This window comes from Panthera leo, chromosome A1, assembly GCF_018350215.1.
Source record: "Panthera leo isolate Ple1 chromosome A1, P.leo_Ple1_pat1.1, whole genome shotgun sequence".
NCBI lineage: Eukaryota > Metazoa > Chordata > Mammalia > Carnivora > Felidae > Panthera > Panthera leo.
Window position 1 is genome coordinate 140086959 of NC_056679.1, and position 21082 is coordinate 140108040.

Sequence of the window (21082 nt, forward strand, 5' to 3'; positions counted from 1 at the left end):
TTCTAAATATTTTAATAATTATTATTCTGATAATATTTCAATATCATTTTCTAATAATTCCTCAAAGGCTAGATTTGTCATCTTTATTCCAGCAAGGAACCTGGTTTGGCTCAGGAGATATTCATGTCAGAAAGAAGGAGATAAAACACTACCCTCAGCCCACCTCAAGTTGTATTCTGGGTAAGAGTTACATCTGAATGTGTGGGATCATAAAACAGACCTTCTCCTCTTTGTACCCTTATTTTTGGGATAGAGAATCACACATGATTATTCTTATCAGCTGATACATACTGAGGCCCTGCTATATGCAGGATTGTATAAAATACACAAAGACACAGAAACCTGCCCTCTAAAATTTATGCAACTGTGTTGATTCCCTTGAAACTTTGTTTCTAAAATGGACATTTCGAAATAAAGGTACATCAAGAGAATTGTAAAAAGGCTCAAGTAATGTACAGAATGATATTCATGTCAAATGCAAAGCAAAGATATTATTTTCTTTACTGGGACTTGTGTACATTTTGGTTCTTTTTTGTTTTTTTATTGTCTTAGTATACAAAACTGGGAAGGGATGTTTAACTGAAATAGTTCTAATGTTCCCGAGTTTTCTTTATCCATGAGGCTAGGAGCTTAGTGGCCCCTAAAATATTTATTAAAACTGCTGTCATCTTTGTCTAATAAAAGCTGGGTGGGTTTTTTATTTGATGCAACTTTTAGAGTATGGGAAAAGGGGAAGGAGGGAGAGATCTGATGGCTGGTTATGCGAATTTAGGTATCAGGATTTTATTATACCTGAGAAAAAAAGCCACGTCCTTTCCTATGTTTGATTGCTATTATTGCTTTATAGCTCTTTACTCTGGTGAATTGGAAAAAAAATATTGAGAAATAGGAAAGGCTTTTTAAGACCATGTCACATGCTGGGGTCAATTTGAAGATCAAAGTATCAGAAGTAATATTACATTTCTTACCACGGCAGTCAGCCAAGTCATTGGAGTTGCTTTTAATTAAACCCTAATAAGCTTTCACAGAGGTACACAGACCAAAGCCATATCTCTCTTGAATTGAATGGACTTTTTTGACCACAAAGCAGGCGTTCGCAAGTACACACTATGGAGAAGCAGAGAGAGTCATCCCCCTTATCCACCATGTTGCCCTGCCTCCCAGCACGGCAAGCACTTCCTTCACACTGTGTAGTTTCCTTAAGTGTCTGAACACCTTATGCAGCACAGTGTGACGATGTGCTTTACCCCGCATGACGATAAAATTAGTCCACGCATCATCAGCTGCAATTGCCTGCATCTAACCAGAAGGTGATTGGCCCTCCACAGCGCTCCTCTCCTTCTGGGAGCTGATGGATTGTTTACCCCCGTGGAATGGTCTTGCTCTGTTGCTCCAAATGTGTGTAAGAGCCCCTATAGTTTGTGTTCCACCTCCCCTAGGAAGGAGCTAAAAAACCCTTTGCCAGATTTCTTTGCAGCAAAGGCCCAGGCGTGCGTCCCAGGTTCTGCCAATCCTTTACAATCTTGTAATTTCTTTACAATCTTTTGTAAAGAAAGTGGGAAAGCAGCACCAGCAAGGCCATGTCCTAGCAAAGGCAGTGGTGGAGGCGGCGGCGGTGAAGTTCTGGCCTCCCATCGGTGGTAGAATTAGAGTTGGTGGCTATGATATCTTCTCTGGAACATCCCACACTGTAGTTTGGATGTTAGCTTCCACCCAGTTGGGCTCTAAGCCTGTTCCTTTGGTCTTCTCGCAGTTACTGGGAACTACTTAATAACGTTTAATAGAATCCTTTTCTGACTGAATGGTCTCATACTCTTTTGTTTACAACTAAGAATGCTGAGAGTTTTACAGATGGAGAATTTTTTTTTAAACAAACATTTTTATTCAGTATCACCGTTTTGTAACTTTACCTGTGCCAGAGATTTGCATTTAATTCTTAAAGGACTTATTCTTTTTTTTTTTTTCCTCTGTGTGTTTCTAAAACACATTTGAGGAGATTTAAACAACTTTAAACAGTTTGACATGCTATCTGGAGAGTGATTCAGAAAGGCAGATGTACCCTGGGTGCCCATGAGCATTGTGAATCAACGCTCATAAAATTTTTTTAAAAAAAGAATAAAGTGAATAGTAACAATAAAGTAGAGGAAGGCTGAGGAAGGAGAGCAACAGAAGAACATGAAGAGTGTTGTAGCACGAATATAAAACTGTGCTTACTCTAGACTTGTATTTTGTATACAGAGCAAGGAGCCCAAAGTACTGCACAGTGTGGAGGGGAGATTAAAGTTAATACTGAAGGACAAGGGAGGATAACATGGAATGAACATCTGAGAAAGGACTGGAGGAAAAAGCAGATTGCAAATCTCAAGGTAGAGGCCTTCTTCAGAGAAACCACGGAGCTCAGGCCCTGGATGCGAGAGGGAACAGGACCACACCCTCTCGCAGGAGTGAACCTCCCAGGGTGCAGGAGCCTTCCTTGAAGTGTAATCTTGCCAAAGCCAAAACACACACAAACAGAAATCAACAATATGTGCATTACACCTGTTATGTAAGCATTTGGGGTTTTTCCTGGAGTGAGTCCCTTGGTTGAAGAATTTGTGTTTTAGTTTTGCACATTAGTTTTGCACGTTGCATATCATTTTCTTCATTATTATCCCCCAAGCATTTGTCCAGTGCTCCTCTTTATGGGATATTTCACTAGGTCCTAGTCACATGAAATCAGGGAGAAACTATTCTTGCCTACCAGGAATTTATAATTCAGATCTCGAGGAAGGCAGGGACTGGACTGAGACAGTCAGAAGGTTGAGATCAACCCTTCCCTAACCTTTCCTTTCTTAAATACCAGTGTTCTGAGAACATCAGAGTGCTCTTTAACTGTTAATATTTTCTTGTTGTTAAAGTGATTTTAAGATCAAACACAACAAAATTTTAAGAATGACATGCTTATGAATAATCAAAGGAACAACATGGAAAGCTATTTTCACCTCTTGCTTTTCCTCATAAGTATTAGATCTAAAAGAAACTTAAAAAGGAAAACAAACCTTGTAATTTATTACTATCTTTGATATGCAACAGGTCGGTTTTGATGTTATTAATAGGTCTAATTTAATGCTAAACTTTAAACTTTCCTTGGAAGCAAAGTTCTCTGAATGCTTTATTCCCCCTCAGATTGTTGCATAGAATAGAAAAACAAGATCTCAAGGAAGAACACAATACTGATCTGAACATTCAGTATATATAGCTTTAGAACATGAAAACATTTATGGTTTTTAAAATATGTTATCTCTTGCCTGGTAAAATTTTCTTAGACTACATTACCCAACAGCAACCTGTGACTAAAATTTGTCTTTCTCTGAGACTGGCTTATTTCACTTATTTCACTCTCCAGATCCATCCATGTTTTTGCAAATGGCAAGATTTCATTCTTTTTTAAGTCTGAAATATCCCATTGTGTATGTATATACCACATCTTCTTTATCATTCATCTATTATTAGACACTTGGGCTGCATCCATAATTTGACTATTGTAAATAATGCTGCAATAAACATAGGGGTGCATCTATCTTTTTAAATGAGTGTTTTCATATTCTTTGGGTAATTAACCAGTGGAATTACTGGATTGATCATATGGTGATTCTATTTTTAATTTTTTGAGGAGTCTCCATAGTCTTTTCCATAGTGGCTGCACCAATTTGCATTCCTATCAGCAGTGCACAAGGGTTCCCTTTTCTCCACATCCTTAATGACCCTTGTTCCTTATGTTGTTGATTTTAGCCATTCTGCAGGTATGAAGTGATAATCACATTGTGGTTTTGATTTGCATTTCCCTGTTGATGAGTGATGTTGAGCATCTTTTCCTGTGTCTGTTGGCCATCTGGATGTCTTCTGTGGAGAGATGTCTGTTCATGTCTTGTGCCCATCTTTTAATTGTATTACTTATGTTTTTGGTGTTGAGTTGTATAAGTTCTTTATATATTTTAGATACTAACCCTTTATTGGGTATGCCATTTGCAACCATCTTCTCCCATTCCATAGGTTGCCTTTTAGTTTTCTTGACTGTTTCCTTTGCTGTACAGAAGGTTTCTATTTTGATTTAGTGTCAGTAGTTTATTTTTTAGAAGGCTTATTCTTTGAACTTATTTTGGTTTTGATTTGCTTTTCTTACATTAAAAATAATTTTTATGTTGTTAATTGTATTTAAAAAAATTTTTTTAATGTGTATTTTTGAGAGAGAGACAGACAGAGTGTGAGTGGGGGAGGGGCAGAGAGAGAAGGAGACACAGAATCTGAAACAGGCTCTAGGCTCTGAGCTGTTAGTGCAGAGCCCAATGCAGGGCTTGAACCCATGAACTATGAGATCATGACCTGAGCCAAAGTCGGAAGTTTAACCAAGTGAGCCACCCAGGCACCCCTATTAATGGTATTTTTAAACTGCATTAAATTATTAAAGAAAATAGACGTGATCTAAGTTAATTATTTTTTTTAATGTTTGTTTATTTTTGTGAGAGAGAGCGCGCGCACATGCGCATCTGAGTTGGGGAGGGGCAGAGAGAGAGGGAGGCAGAATCCAAAGCAGCCTCCAGGCTCTGAGCTGTCAGCACTTGCGGGGCTCAAACCCACCAACCACAAGATCATGACCTGAGCCGAGGGAGATGCTCAACCAACTGAGCCACCCAGGAGCCCCTAAGTTAATTATTAAATAATTTTCACTTAAGTTTTTTTTGATGATGAAAATATATTGTTACTTTAAATTGTATTTTATTGAATATTTATCAACTATTTGTAGTTCTTCCTTGTCAGTTTCCAATTTATTTTCTTTGCCCATTTATCTCCTGAGGCCTTATTTTTTCCTTGATAATTTGTGTGAGTGTTTTGTGTAATAAGGCTATCAAGCCTATCAGTCTTTTTCATAATTTGTTGCAAATATTTGCTAGTTTTATGATTTTATATCATTTTTAACTTTAAAAAGTTCCCTTGTTATTTAGTCAGGTTCTCCACAGCAGGCTTTAGAAGCACTCAGTCCATGTATCAATAGTAGCATTATTCGTGATTTCTTTAAAACCATTTAGGGTCTGTATTAGTCATGTGTTATACTCCATTGGCTTTACAAGCTATTGTATGCCAATGCCAAACTGAATTATTACATCTTATTATGTTTGGGGAAGGGGTTCTGAGTATTGTCCTGTTTCCAAAACTGCCTAAGCAATCTGTACTTATTTTATTTGCCTGGATACACTTACAGTTGTTTTGATAACATCTTCCCAAATTCCTTAAGCATTATGTATTTTATTAAATCTGTAAATTGACTTTGGAAGAATAGACATCTTTCCAGTACTTAGCTTTTCCATTTAACAATGTGTCTCCATGTATTCAAATTTTCCTTTCAGTATTTTAGTAAAACTTGATGATTTTATTCATATAGTTCCCACAATTTTCTGGCCAAGTTTACTCTTGGGTATTTTATATTTTCTCTTGCTTTTGTGAACAGGAGCTTTTACCCTTATTGTTTGTAATGATTATTGCCAATATATAGGGTAGCTATGGATCTTTGGACATTTAAATTCAGCCATTTTTCTTAATTTTTTCTTTATGTTTATATATATAGGGTCTTAACAACTACATGTAATGATAGTTCCTTCTACTTTTTTCCTATGATTATTTTTCAGATCTTTGGTCTATATTTTTATTCCATTGGCCAGTGCTTATAAAACCAAGATAAGTGACGTTGATGATAATAGGCCTTTTTATTTCATTCCTGATTTTAATGGGAATGTCCCCAGTGTATCCCCAATAATAATATGACTGTTGGCTTGATATAAATATATTTTTGAGAATGTATTTTCCTATACCTAGATTTCCAATGAGTCAAGAGTGAGTGTGGGGATTAACATTTCATCATATATTGAGATAAAGCCATAAAGTCACTTACTTTTGTGACCATATGATTATTATTAAGACACTTCTTAATACTAAAGTATGCTTTCATCCTGATAAAACCAATGAGATTACAGTGTACTCTTTTTCTTTTCATTGTGTCAAACTCACCTTGCTGGCATTTTATTCAAGATTTTTGTATCTATATTCATGATTGAGATTGGTCTATAGTTTTTGTACTTTTTGTATTACTGCTCTGAGGTTTTTATATCATGGTTTTCTATTTTCATAATTCATTGGCTTGCTTCCAATGGTTTTTTTTTTTTTTAATTCTTCAAAATGGTTAACATAGTAGCAATTATCTGATCTTAAAAAGGTTGAGAAAATAATATTGTTTCTAGTTCTATTTATTTATACCCTGAAACACTCCAAGAAGATCTGGAGTGTTTTCCAAAACCTATTTGAGGGGATAAAGTATAACTAGGATCAAATAAACCATTTGTAGAGAAGGATCACAACTTCTACTGATACTAAAAATGGAAAGAAAAATTCCCTTGGGATTACTAAAAGACTGTGCTGCTTGACCTAGTCATCAAAGCCCTCACCACCACCCCACAAATGAAGCTGTTTTTTTTTTAATGTTCTCATATGCCAGCTTATGGCATAATATCAAAGTACAATTAATAAAATTGACAAAGTACAAAAAAAGTAAAGTGAAAAATAAAAAAAAGGAAAACCATCACAGGTACATAGCACTCTCCCAGAAGGTCTGCCACAATATGGGAGGTAAAACATTCGAAGTATCAGATAGATTCATTGCCTGGTATTTGGGCCCTTCATTAACACTATTTTAGTAACCACTGAGCTTTTGATGAGGAATGAGGTATAGAAGGTTTGAAGTTATAACCACTCTGCCAAGAAACTGGGGTGCAGCTTTTCTGTATTGATGCCATATGCTTTGAAACTCAACCAAAGAGGAGAGGTACTGCCTTCTTGTGCCAAGCCACCTCCCTGACCGTTAGCTGCTCTGTGGGTCTGAGCAGTGCCCTTCATTACTGCATCCTCATACCCAGCTGCAGCCATGAGAATCTGTAGAATGACTCTTGCCTCAGATGGCCTTCTACCTTGTACTCTCTAACTTCTATTCAAGTCCTAGACTTTGTCAAGCCCTTGGTCATTCAGCTGCCCTGAACTGGATATTTCTTGTTTTGACTTGCACAGAACCACACAACCCTTGCCCTAAGAGTCACACCCTACTCTCCTGTTGCCAAGTGGCCCTTTCTCACATTCCCTGAGGTCCTGGTGGGCATGTCCATCAGGGTGTCCTTGGTCCTCCCCTCCACTTGTCAAGTGCCCCAGGCTGGACCCTTCAGACTCTCCCAAGAATACCAGGCTAGTGACACAAGGGCTAAAGGCAGAGGCAGCTGAATCAGTCAGAAGACAGAGCCCTAAAAGAGGCTACTCAGAGTTCAGCAATTTCCTGGCTCCTATCTTTCCCCAGCCTGGCTCTTCACTTCTTCCTGTGGTTCTGACTGAACCTGTGGTTCACTTTTCTTCCAATCTCTCACCTTTTTTGGTCCAAGTTAGTCTTAGCTTCATTTTCTGTTGTTTGCAGACCCTACCCCATCACCATCACAAGTCTCAGAATCATCTCACTGGATTCAAACTTTGTATAGCCCCTTTGGATTGTTGTCTCAGTCTGCTGGCTTGTCACCTTGGCTGCATCCCTGGAAGCTGTTGCTCAGGTCACTCTCCATGTTCTACAGTTTGGAATCCAGTCCTGCCTCACATCCAAGACCAGCCCATGGCCCTAGGGCCCCAGCACACATTGAGGATGCTAGACTTCTTTCATCCTGGCGAAAAAGACCAGGCATGGTGCCCTGAGTTCCTGGGGGATTTCAGCAACCTGAACTCTTGTCAGATCTCTGCTGCCCACCTGCCTGTGTTCTAAGCAGAGTTTTGTCAACTTGTTGTCCTTGTTCTAAGGATCGTCAACAAGTGCCTTTCTTTATATGCAGATGTGTCCAGGTAAGATGAATAGGAGGTGCCCACTATAGAGACAACTGCACCTTTGGTATCCTACCTAGGCTTTATTCTACCAGGCCCTCTGCAAGAATACATGTGGCAACTTCTGATGGTGGCACTTCAGTATCCTTTTTTCCTGATGAGAATCCTTATATTTTCTGTAAGTAAGATTATGGAGCCCTGCCTTCTCCAGGACTCTGAGGTCTCAGCATGGTAGCCTCTAAGACCACTGCCCATTCCCACTGATCTCTGAGTTCTTTGTCCTAGGGTGTCTGGATCTTGTCTTCTCCTGGAAAGGTGATGCATGGAAGGTGGCCTTGAAAATTGTATTTTACCAAGATGACATTTAGCCTGTGTGTTAAGTTGCAGCCATCTTCTGGTATCTTGTGAAAACTGTGTTCTGTGACTTTTGGTCTTAACCTATCAGGATGATATGCCAAGGAAATCTCTTCATGGAGCATTCTGAGAACCAATGATCTGGAATATCCTCTACATACTTCTGTGCCATTCCTGCATTGCCTCTGAGAAAACCTAAAGAAATGTGATTTTGGGGATCTCTTTAATGGAAATCCTGGTCCAATTTCTGTTCTCCCAAGGGACTCTCAGAACCTACATCTCCAGAAAGCCTTTAGAAATAAGCTACTTCTTTTGGAAACAGGAATTTCACAGCATTGAGGTGACCTCTGAGGTGGTGAGTCAGAGGGACAAGATGAAGCCCACCATACTTTTAAGGCACCCTGTAGGAAGCTGACTCTGACTCTTGCGGGATGAATGAAAAGGAAGTGAAAAGATGGTAAAAAGCTTCTTTCTCAGCATGTCAGAGAGCACGCAAATGCCTCATAGCCCCAAACACTGAACTTTTGGTAAACTATAGCTTAGTCATTATGCCAAAATGAGACTTCCTACTCCCTCCCTTGGACTTACCAATAGCCTGGGATGAGCTTGATTTGAATTTTTATCAATAGTAAAGGTGGGAAGCTGCTGTCTTGGGATTTAAAGAGAACCCCTGGCAAGTATGTGGGGAAGAGACACTAAGCTTCCCCTAATCCATCAAGCCCCATTGTTAAAGAACCTTTAATTCTGGACTGCCACTGAATACAGAAATGAACTTCAGTTTTAGTAAGGGAGATCTAGTGCCCACATAGGATGTCTTATTATGCAGGAATTGGTTAATATGGCACACAGGAAACTCTTGTTGGGGTTGGGAGTGTAGCAAAGACATGGGTAGCTCAAAAATATTTTTATCAGCAAGGAATAGCTTTAGTTTAGATGTAAAGCAAGAGAAAACATGAATTAGACTATTAATACTAAGTGTTTCCATTATTAACATTCATGGTGTTGCTACCTTTTAACAGAAAAAAACAATTTGTGGCCCAAAAGTTGGTCAGCACCAATACTTATGGATCATGCCAAAACTAGATGTGAGTCTAACTTCCTGAGAGCTTACTACATGCATTTTTAATAGTTAGATCATATGGGGAAATCAGCATGTCTATTATTAAAATAGAAAAGCTGAGTGTTAGAACACTAATTTGGAGAGGAAGATTTTACAAGACAAATTCTGAACATGGGAACAATAATTCTCCCTTGAGCAGGAGAATAATTTAATATAATTTAATATATTAACAAACCTGTGGTAGAATGTTAAAAAGGAAAATCTAGCTAGTGATAATGTGAGAGACCCAATGGGAATATTCAGATTTGAGCAATAAATCATTTAGATACAGATGATCCATAAAGTTATTAGAGAGCTCCGAGCAGCAACAGAAATCACTGAAAGAAAAAAGAGCAGGAAAAGTTTCAGAGAGATTACTTTTGCCACAAAAAGTGTGGTGTGTGTGTGTGCGTGTGTGTGTGTGTGTGTGTGTGTGTGTGTGTGTGTGTTTTAATCTAAATCCACTTAAAACTCTAGCGATGCTGGAAGTTTCTTAAGGTATTGTACTATTACCCCTCCAAAGAAAGCACTGCAAAATTTGGAGCTGTAAGTCCCTCATATAGAAAGACCCTTGATGAGTCTCATTTTGGAAAGAGACGTTCAAGAGAAATGTAGAACCTTAATTAAATGTTTGAACAATTACTCAAAATGTGTTTAGCACCTCTCACGTGGAAAGCATCACATTAGGGAGTTTATGGGCTTTCAAAGGCTGTGGCACTTCAAGAAGTGAGACAGAATACTTATAACCAAGCTGATAAAGTGATGAAGCTATAGACAAAGTAGAACCTAAAAGCTATTAGAGTGCAGATCGGAGCTGACTATGTCCGGCTTTGCACAGTGGTTGTCTCACTTTGGGGTTAGGGTTTGATTACATGTGGTTTACTGGAGACTCAGTCCTGTGAAGTACAGTAAGCAGGTGAGGAGGCGAGATAAGGAAAGGAGGAAAGTCTGTAGCTTGTTGGCTAAGTAAGTTGGTTACCACTATGGCCTCCTGGGTACTATCCTACCGAAAACCCCCTTCATTGGTTGATGGTTCCCTAGGCCCATTCTGCAAGTGGTGGGATGGCTGAGGTCAGAGAATGGCCAAGTCATCCTGGCCATGTGATGATTCAATGCTTCCTCTGTGCTGAGTCTCTCTGGTGGGGAATGGCATGAGACACATGGACAGGCTGAAGCATTTACACTTTTTTCAGAGACACTACACAGCCACTTAAAGATTTGGAGCAGGCAAGTTGCCTATTCACAGCTGTGCTTTCTCCTGAGCATCTCTAAACTAATGGCTGGGACACCACATGTTGTGTAAGGTGGCTCCAGTTTTCTCTGCCACTCAGGTATCAGGGGCTCCTCTTCTTGGAACTGAGACCTCAGGACCACAACCTTCCCTCTGTGTCTTATCGATAGTCATGTGCACTGAGGTTAGACATTTTCTTTTTTTTTTAAACGTTTTTTTATTTATTTCTGAGACAGGGAGAGACAGAGCATGAACAGGGGAGGGTCAGAGAGAGGGAGACAAAGAATCCGAAACAGGCTCCAGGCTCTGAGCTGTCAGCACAGAGCCCGATGCGGGGCTCGAACTCATGGACCGCGAGATCATGACCTGAGCCGAAGTCGGCCGCTTAACCGACTGAGCCACCCAGGCGCCCCAAGGTTAGACATTTTCTAAATGACAAATCTACTTTATTCTAGACATGCAGATAAGGGAGCAAACTATACAGAGAGAGACAATTATGGGCCCACAGAGTATACCCAAGGCGCCCTGAACAGATTAGTTTCCTTTAATTCATCTCTCCTTCTGAACAAGAACGTTTTCCAGACATCAAAGTCTGCTTCTTTTTTTACCAACGAACATCTCTTGTGGACATTTCTTTTCTCTACCCTGTCTCTGCCCTAGCACAGACTTCTAAGTGACACGTTACCATTCCCTCTGAGCCACAAGTGGAAGCTAGAAACCTATTCAGGTTCTTATTTCTTGACCCTGCCTGGGGCAGCTTCTTCCCTGGCAGTTTGAGCAGAAAGATTCTTCCTGGATCTGAGTTTTCACTGAGCTCATTTTTTTTTTTTTTCATCAGCCTTCCATCTGGACTCTGAAAGCTTCCCATTTGCTTATGAAGATCCTGAAGCCATTCTGGCTTTAAGCAAATATTTGCTAAACACCTCCAAGATCTAGGGACCAACAGATGAAGACATCCTTCTTGTTTTCTCAACAGAAATGAACTCGACACACAGTTCAGTTTAAATCAGGAGACATTTGTGGAGAATCTGCTATGTGCCAGATACTCTTTCAGACTTGGGGAGAGTGGAAGTATAAGAATGCTTTGAGCTGTGAGGAAAGGAAGTCTATCCAGAAGCTAGAAAGAAAAGTGTACACTTCAATTATATATACATATATATGATCTATATATTTATAGATCCTAAAAGACCTAGCCAGTGACTAAAGGAGATTGGTAGCATCCATGATGTCTGGCAGACAGTCTGAATCAGACTAATGATTCATGACCCCAGAGTCACAGAAGTTCCAAAGAGGACGTTATTTGGACATAGCAAAAACTCCTCCAAATCATAATCATACACCACCTCCTTCAGGGCATTTGAGACTATATTAAATTTAATTTTAATTCACTATTTTTTAAATTTTTTTTTCAGAAGGCTTTATTTTATTTAAGGTTGATTTTTTGAGGGGTGGGGGGAGACACAGAATCCAAAGCAGGATCCAGGCTCTGAGCTGTCAGCACAGAGCCTGGTGCAGGGCTCGAACTCACAGAGGGTGAGATCATAGCCTGAGCTGAAGTCGAATGCTTAACCAACTGAGCCACCCAAGTGCCCCACCATTAAGGAAGGCTTTAAACTCTCAACAAAAATGTAATCCATCTAGTCAGGAGTTAGATTTGGTTGTGCAATGGTATGAATTTCACGACCTTCAGTAAGATATAAAGGAATGTGTTTTTAGCATTCTGTGTAAAACTGTTTTGTTAAATATGTGTGTACAAGAAAAGAGATTGATTCCTAAATAAAATCAAGGTTTTTAAAGGAAGGAGGAAGGTGTGTATATGTGTGTGGAAGTTGGATTGGATGTTGGTAGGACAACTGGTAGAGTTGGACAGAGGTTGATTTGGTACATTTCAAATGTGATTGGCTATTCCTTATAGTTTTATATTACCTGAAAATATTTATAAGTTTGTCTTTTATTTTTCTTTAAGTAAAGAAAGAATCATGACTAATAATTCCAACATCTGAAGTCTTTTTTTGAGGAAGGACGTTTTCTTCTCTTATATCTGCTGACTCTCCTTCATGGTGCCATTCTTCCTTGTGCATTTGGTTGTTTTGTGTGCTTCATCATTTGCTAGCTTTCACTAAAAACTTATTTGAGGGATTTTTTTTGAAGCTTGGGATGAAGGAGAGCTCCTTCAGAAAGTATTTGCCCTTCCTTCTTCCAGGGCCCTGGGAAATTACCAGCCCAACATTAAGCTGAATTTATACTTGCATGAAAATTTGGGGCTGCAAACCCAGCCACCAAAGGGGGGGACTTAAAATTTTTTTAAGACATTCTAAAGCAAGGGGCCCCCTCAGGCCCAGAGCCTTGCTTGCCCAGGACTAAAGGTGGTACTGGTTGGAATGAACATCTTTGTGTGCATTAAATTTGTGAGGATTAAGGTAGGATTAATGTTTAGGGAATGACCTTGAAGTAGGAGCTAAACTTGTCAGGAAAGGTGCTGAATGACTTGGAGGTCTGAGCATGACAGCACCATTTAAAGTGTAAAATAACCCGATGACATGAGATTCAAAGCTATAGGTTTAAGGAGAAGGGATGTACGATGTTCTGGAAGCAGCAATGAGGAATGAGAAGGACACCACCTTCTTACCTCCTGACACAGTGATATAAGAGCTGGAGAAGAAAAAAACCAGTCATCACTTGAGAAGTTTGTGGAAGCAGCATCTCTAGGGAGAAGATCAGAGCAGGAAGTAAAGGGAAACTTCAGAGAAGAGGCTGGACATATAGAGCATTTTGCTAGTGGTGGATTGTGCATTCCAGAAACAGACAGAAAGTTCCAGGAGCTGGATAGGGGAAAAGGGACATCTAGGATATGCTAAGTCTTATGAACATTAAAATGTAGGAGATGAGAAACACACTTGAGGTACCAGAGCTAATGTGGTAACCAATATAAATAGGCATTAAGGGCTTAATGAGATTAACATTGGTAGACTCAAGACCTAGAATTTTGGGGAAGCTGTGAGCACTGGGGGTAAGAAGGGTGTCTGTGCCTCATTATGACCCCTGATGATGAAGGTGAGGAAAACGAGCTGTGTAGCCTTGGTTCAAGTTAATGAGGCTTTTTCAAGGTCTCTGTTCTGGAAGCCAGCCAGCTGTTAGTTACTCTGAGCCTGTAGGAACATCTTCCAGGAGTAGCACTCCAAGGCACAGACTTGGGAAAACTTCACTCTGGCTATTGAAAGGGGAAGTGGTATTAACATTTATTCTGTGCCCACTATGTCCTAGGTACGGGGATAGTGCTTCTTGTATATGTTAACGAATTGGATCACCACAGCATCTGTACTTAGTATGAGTTATTTTTATTGAATCCACTTTGCGGATGTGAAGACAGATCTTTGATGTTCCTTGGGTGTGTTTAATGGCTTACTTTCTAGCATGATGAGCGGACACTGCACTGAGGAATAAAACTAGAGACAGGTAGGAGGGTAACAACTTCAGAGCACTGGGATTTTGTGGGGACAGGGCAGGTGTAACTTTACTTTCCATTAGCTCCTCCAAGACAGGTGTTTTTAGGAGGAGAAAAGAAACATGTCCTTATAAGAAAGGTGTGAAGAAGACTATACTGAATGCTGGCTCCAGTAGGCCTGGGGCCAAGGAGCACATCAAGTGGGACCCTAAAATGAGAGCAGCTTTGGGGGCAAGCTGAAGAACTTACGCATCCCATCATCCTGAGAAAATACTTGCTGTCCTCCAAAGACACAGCATTAAAATACCCTCTCCCGGGGCGCCTGGGTGGCTCAGTCGGTTAAGCGGCCGACTTCGGCCCAGGTCACGATCTTGCAGTACGTGAGTTCGAGCCCCGCGTCGGGCTCTGTGCTGACAGCTCAGAGCCTGGAGCCTGTTTCAGATTCTGTGTCTCCCTCTCTCTGACCCTCCCCCATTCATGCTCTGTCTCTCTCTGTCTCAAAAATAAATAAACATTAAAAAAATTTAAAAAAAAAATACCCTCTCCCAACGCAAGCCAGTCTTAAATCGGACATTTCTTGAAAACACACAATCGGGGATTTTCCTGAAGGAGCTGCCATCTTCAACTGCATCAAGACATGAAAACTTGGCAGCTAAAAAATTTATACACTTCTTTGAATATCTTCCACAGGAAAATAATTGAAGGAAGAGATAGCATAGCACAAAGCATGTTGACCATTCATGGTGTTCTGAACTTCTCTCATTGGAGAAATAATCCATTATCGTGTGACATTTGGGGGAAGGTTCTCAAGAGGGTGTCTACCCATTTGGGAACTCAGTGAAATTACCAGCACATTCTGCATTTGAGAGCTCAAAGTTTTATAAATAATACATAGGCAGTCTGGATAAGAATTACAAATTTTTAAATTTCATAATTTCATTTCTAGTGCTGGATTTATAGGCATTCCCGTGGGGTGTAGTTTCCTCCTCATGGTAACAACATAATACTTTTAGCCTAAATAATTATTTAATTTAAATAATTTGTCTATGTAGAAGGATTCATGAAATGCAAATAGCACACTCCCTAATTTTCATGTTTCCCCGACCACTTTACAACACCACATACGGTTTCAAACTACAAAGTCTTTAACCCAAACAAGACCCAGGCAGGTTTTCAAAGACCCATATAGCCAAGCAAGTGTAGGTTTGACAGGGGAATCCCAACTTAGAGTTCTTGAGTGCTTGAGATGGAGAGAAGGGAGAGTTATCCGCCAAGGATTGTCTCTATTTCTCTCCAAAGTATCATGCACGGTGACACAAACCACGCCATGAAGCCCATGTAACAACACAGCTCAGGGTTGAACCATCATCTCATCCCCACCAACTCCCCTGGGCAGGAGGCTGCCCAAGATGCCTGGTATCTCTTCTTTCCGGCACAAGTACATGGAATATTTATATTTATATCCACAAACTGATCCATTCAATCATCCAGGATATTTACACGAATAGAGCACATGGGCAGATAAACCGCGCGCGCGCGCGCGCGCGCGCATGTGTGTGTGTGTGTGTGTGTGTGTGTGTGTGTGTGTGTGTGTGTGTGAGAATTCTACCCACTGCATCCTGCTCAGGGGCTGCGCTTTGTCTTGCTTGGGGTCACCCATCACGAGAGCAGTGATCCTAGGGAGGACACCGGCCAGTGTAGGCCCTTCCCACTCTGTATTGGTTCCACGTGAGTGCGGAGCTGGCAGGTCAGAGACTTGGGGAAGCCCAGCTTCTCTCAGTGTCTGGGTGGCAGTGCGCGAGATGCGGGGAGGGGGGTTGCTGGGAGGGCTGGGGAGTGTCGAGGCGCGGCCGCCCGAGGCCGGCGGAAGGCAACGCCCTCCTCTGTCGCCGCGGGGTGGCGGCGCCAGCCTCGGGCTTGGCTTCGCCAGGGTAGGTTTCCCGGAGCCGCCGAACCCCGCTGCCCCGAAATGGGGAAGCTCGAGGTGGGGTCTCCAGCACACCAGTGTTACTAAGAATACAAGCAGAATTCCCATGCTTCCTCCCTCCTTTTAAAATATTCGGTAGTTTCCCCCAAAAGGGCCACTTTGAGTGTCTGCTTGTGGGTACAGATGTCTGGCTCCACCTGGCATTAGGGAGACCCCAGACAGCCAGCAAAGTTTCCTCCTGTTTGCTCTTGCTGTGCCCCAAGTGTCCACTCGACTTGTATGCCAGCGTGGAGGCGGAGGATGAAGGGACTGGTCAATTTAAGCCCCAGGTAGCTCCCGGGAAGCCGAGTTGACGTTAACAGGTCAGTCCCAGGCCCAGAAATACCGGCAAACCCTCTCTCCCGTGGCACCACCTAGGTCCAGCACCTAGAATTCCTTGTTGTCTCGCGGGACCAGACTAGGGGCGCCGCCCCCAGTGCAGCACGCAGTCACACTCAGGGACTAATTCAGGACTGGAGCCCTTTCCTATCCCCCCCCGTAGCAAACTCGAAGCCCTGCATCCTCCCAAAGTACTTGCCACTTGGGGGTGGCCCCTCCCCTCCCCCCAAGCTGCAGCAAAGCCTCAGCACCCGGACTTCCCGGAGCCAGGCAGCCCGCCCCGCACGGAGTCGTGAGCCGCTCCAGCCTCCCCCGCGCGCGGTGACTCCCTCCCTGCGCACCGCTCGTACTCTCACCACGCCGCCGCCCGGCACTGCAGCACCGCGGGGAGGAGGCGCAGGCGGAGGAGGGGGAGGAGGACCGCAGCGTGCAAGCCCGGAGCCACTTTCCCGCCCCTCCTTTCTTCGCTGACACGCTCAGAGGAGTCACCACTCCGCGCGCTGCAGGCGAGAGTGGCAGACGGAGGCGGCCCCAGGGAGAGAGCCCGAGCGACGCCCGCGTGGCGGCTGCTGCAGCGCTGACACCACCTAGGGCAAGGGGTCCCAGGCAGCTGGAGCGGTGAGTGAGGGACCCCGGCAGCGGTGGCGGGTTTTCCCGCCGCCGCCTAATTTCCCTTCCCGACCCGGGAGCCGAGCGCTGGAGCGTGGGGGAACTTTTTGCAGCCTTGTAGAAGCGCAACTTCGCCCCGAGTGCCCCTGAGGAAGAGGTTGCAGGTGCCTGGTGCTACCCTGTCGGTCGCCTTTGCTGGAGCGGGACCGGGGAATTCGGGGTAAAGAAGATGGGGTGACCCCCGGTTGCCCAGGACAGATCAGGGGAGGCAGGCGCACTTTAGTCCGGATCCTCCGGGGAGGCGGGTGGGCGCCAGCGGGGATTCGAGAGCCGCGCCCGCCTTCCGTGGGGACCTCCACCGTAGTTGGCTTACGTGGTTGGACGGGGAAGGGGAGGCTGAATCCAAACAAGAGGGTTGGAGCCCCCAGCGGGATGTCCAGCCTGTACCCCCACCCCAGCTTTGGGCTCAACTTTTCGGCGGGGATCCCTCTGCAGACGTGCGGGCGGAGGGAGAGCGGAGAGAGCCGCATTGGGCGCTGTGGAAGCCTGAAAGAAACACCCAGTCTTAAAAAAGCTATTCCACGGAAGTCCCCGAAGCCCCCGTGCGCGAGAACCCGAGAGAGATGGAGAACAGGGAATCCCACGGGGCTGTGGCTGTTTGTAAGTGCCGCACTTCATTACATACACTACGCCTTCATTCAGCAAAAACCTACCGCGCCTACTGTGCTCCAGGTGCGGCTAAATAGACCTACTGGCTTGAGGCTCATTGCGGGAGAGGGGCTATCACCCGTAAACAAGCTACCGGGGTCATCTCAGGTGGTGGTGAGCGCTGTGGCGGTGATCACCCAACCCATTTGACTCTTTCAATTTGCAGACTCTTTCCCCTCCGCCTGGGTTCTAGAACTGGGAAGACTTTTCTCTGGCTTGTCGCGGGGACCCCTGGGGGCTGGGCCCACGAAGGTTGCGGAACATGGTGATGAGCTTGTAGAGCAGCGGGCACCCCACGGGAGATGCACAACCCGGAGCCTTGCTGGGGGCGTGAGGGGAACTCAGGCGCCGGGCGCGCGGGGGTGGAGGGGGAGGGGCTGAGTCACAGGGGCGGGAGGGGCCGCCTGGATGGCGCGAGCGGGCGCGGGTGGGGGGGCGCTCACGTCACCCACTACGTGTGCGAGTGATGCAAATGCAGACCCACTAGGGGCGGGCGGGGGTGGGGGCTGGAGGGCAGGCGGCCGAGTCTCGGTCTGGGAGCGCGCGTGTGTGCGTCAACGGCTCCCCGGTGAAGGATGCTCGGCAGTGTACCCGGCGCAGACAGCGCCCACCGGGCGGGGCAGCGGGGATGGCGGGGGGCACTGCGGCGGGGGCGGCGAGGAAAGCCCAGCAGGGCCGGGTCTGCGGGCGGCCCTCCGCTCCGCAGTGCGCCGCAGTGCCGGGAAGGCTCCGCAGCGGCCAGGCGCTCCCCGGGGGATCCAAAAGATGGGGCGTCTTTTGAGGAGCCGCAGCAGGGATGTCCCGATGGCCTCCTCTCTCGCTAGCCCTCCTTCCTAAATATTGAGTTGACTGTCAGCGCGAGAAAGTTGTTTCAGTTTAATTCTTAGCCTTAATCCTGGAAAAGAATTTGGCATTAATCTCTGTCGTTCACTCGTTTTTCTGTGGCAAGTTCCGGCAAGTTCCGAAAGGCCTCGTGCTCGTGGCAGGTTTTCCTCGGAAAGCTTCGATGCTGAGGTTCATGAGATTCGGTAGTGCGCACCCACTCCTTCACCGTTCTTCCGCAGTTTTGTCAGGAGACCAGGCCTCTAAGTGGGGCTTGAGAATGGCCTGCAAAACAGTGTGCCGCATTCCTCTTTTATGACATAAAAATGTGTGTTAAAAGCAGTACTAGGAAAGCATAATACCGGTGAAAAATAAAAAGCTCAATCTGTGTTTCATTTTATTACTATTTTTCAAAAAGACCCCACTTGCTGGAGACCTCATGGCAAAGGTGTTTCTGTTGGCTCTGCAGAATGAGTCCAAATCTGCAGTATGCTTGTCAAAAGGATTCAAAGCGCGGGAGGTGGAGGGAAGGAAGGGAGGAAAACAGAGAAGCAGTCACCAAAGAGCCCAGCGGCAGAAATCCTAGTCCCCACTTTCCCAAGTATCCTATCACCTGGGACTAGGGACTTACCCTCTTGGGTTCATCCTGCACATTTAGGAAGTGTGAAAAATAGCTCAGACTAGCTCTTCTTACAAAGTTGTTTTGAGGACAAAAGAGGATGGTCTCTGAGAGATTTGGGCCTACAAATTATCTATGAATGGAAAATATTATGAAACATAGTCCATTTAATTTTATCTTTTTAAAAATTCTGGAGACATTCACCACTGCTGTTCCTTTAATGAAATTTAGCCTTCAATGTCTGCAAGGGCAGACAATAGACTTTTCCTAACAGTCTTATATAAAATCAGATGCCATTAGCTGCTGTCTGGAGGAGGAGGGGAAAAAAAAGAAAGCTCTGGATTATATCTGCGTGTCTTTGGTAATGTAGTAGAGAAAGCAAATTTGTGTTTCATGACCCAATGACAGTAAAAGTAGCGTCTTTGGTCCCAGCAGCAGACTAGCCTAAGAGCTTTTAGGTAAAAATTCTGCTCACAATTAACCCAATCATATTCCTTAAGTGTGGAAGGTGCCTCAGACAACAGGAAGCAGTTTCCACCCTTAGGAAGATTACCACAAAGAGTATCATAATGTGCAATATATCATGTGACCGCAAGTCCCAGAAAATCCATTTCCCATTATTAGGGATATTATCTCTTGCTCTAATGTAAATTTCCTGATGATATACTTCAAGAATAAAAACATCTGATTTGTCAAAATGCCGTCCTAGCCATTCACAATGCTGTTATTCATGTGACTCAGACGTAATGGTAGATAGCTATGAATGGTTAAAGCTAAAATGCCCTTTTTATTCTGTGCACTGTATCAAGGGAAAACCTATGATTCACCAGTGCCTCTTGATTCCTTCTGCTGTGGGTTTTGTCTGACCCATGGTTTACAACATGTATATCATTACCCATTTAACACAAACTTGTCATTTAGATTAAGTCTGTCAGTAAACCTAAGAGAGGCAGGCCTCCCATCTGTGTGCACCTTTGGTACAACATTGCTAAATTGTTTTTGGTTTTGATTTGCTTTTTTCAATTCCAGCCCTATTGAGCAACCAGTGTAAGTGTTGCAGTGAATTTGGAGCTTCTTTATTTGACACAGCTGACATAACAATGGGGGGTCAAGTTACTATTTATCCTTGCTGGAAATATGTCTTAATGGGGCATAAAGACGCCATTTGCTTTTATCACGAACACCCCTTGTAATCAGGGACACTTGGTGCGCGTTGCATATCATCATCTCTTCCTCTGTTGGGGAGAATTGAAGAATATGAAATAAAAGGAGAGCAGTGAACAACATTGCTCCTCATCAGGGAAATACAAATCAAAACCACACTCGGATACCACCTCACGCCAGTCAGAGTGGCTAAAATGAACAAATCAGGAGACTATAGATGCTGGAGAGGATGTGGAGAAACGGGAACCCTCTTGCACTGTTGGTGGGAATGCAAACTGGTGCAGCCGCTTTGGAAAACAGTGTGGAGGTTCTTCAAAAAATTAAAAATAGACCTACCCTATGACCCAGCAATAGCACTGCTAGGAATTTACCCAAGGGATACAGGAGTACTGATGCCTAGGGGCACTTGTACCCCAATGTTTATAGCAGCACTCTCAACAATAGCCAAATTATGGAAAGAGCCTAAATGTCCATCAACTGATGAATGGATTAAGAAATTGTGGTTTATATACACAATGGAGTACTACATGGCAATAAGAAAGAATGAAATATGGCCCTTTGTAGCAACGTGGACGGAACTGGAGAGTGTTATGCTAAGTGAAATAAGCCATACAGAGAAAGACAGACACCATATGTTTTCACTCTGATGTGGATCCTGAGAAACTTAACAGAAGACCATGGGGGAAGGAAAGGAAAAAAAATTAGAGAGGGAAGGAGCCAAACCATAAGGGACTCTTAAAAACTGAGAACAAACTGAGGGTTGATGGGGGGTGGGAGGGTTGATGGGGGGTGGGAGGGAGGGGAGGGTGGTTGATGGGTATTGAGGAGGACACTTGTTGGGATGAGCA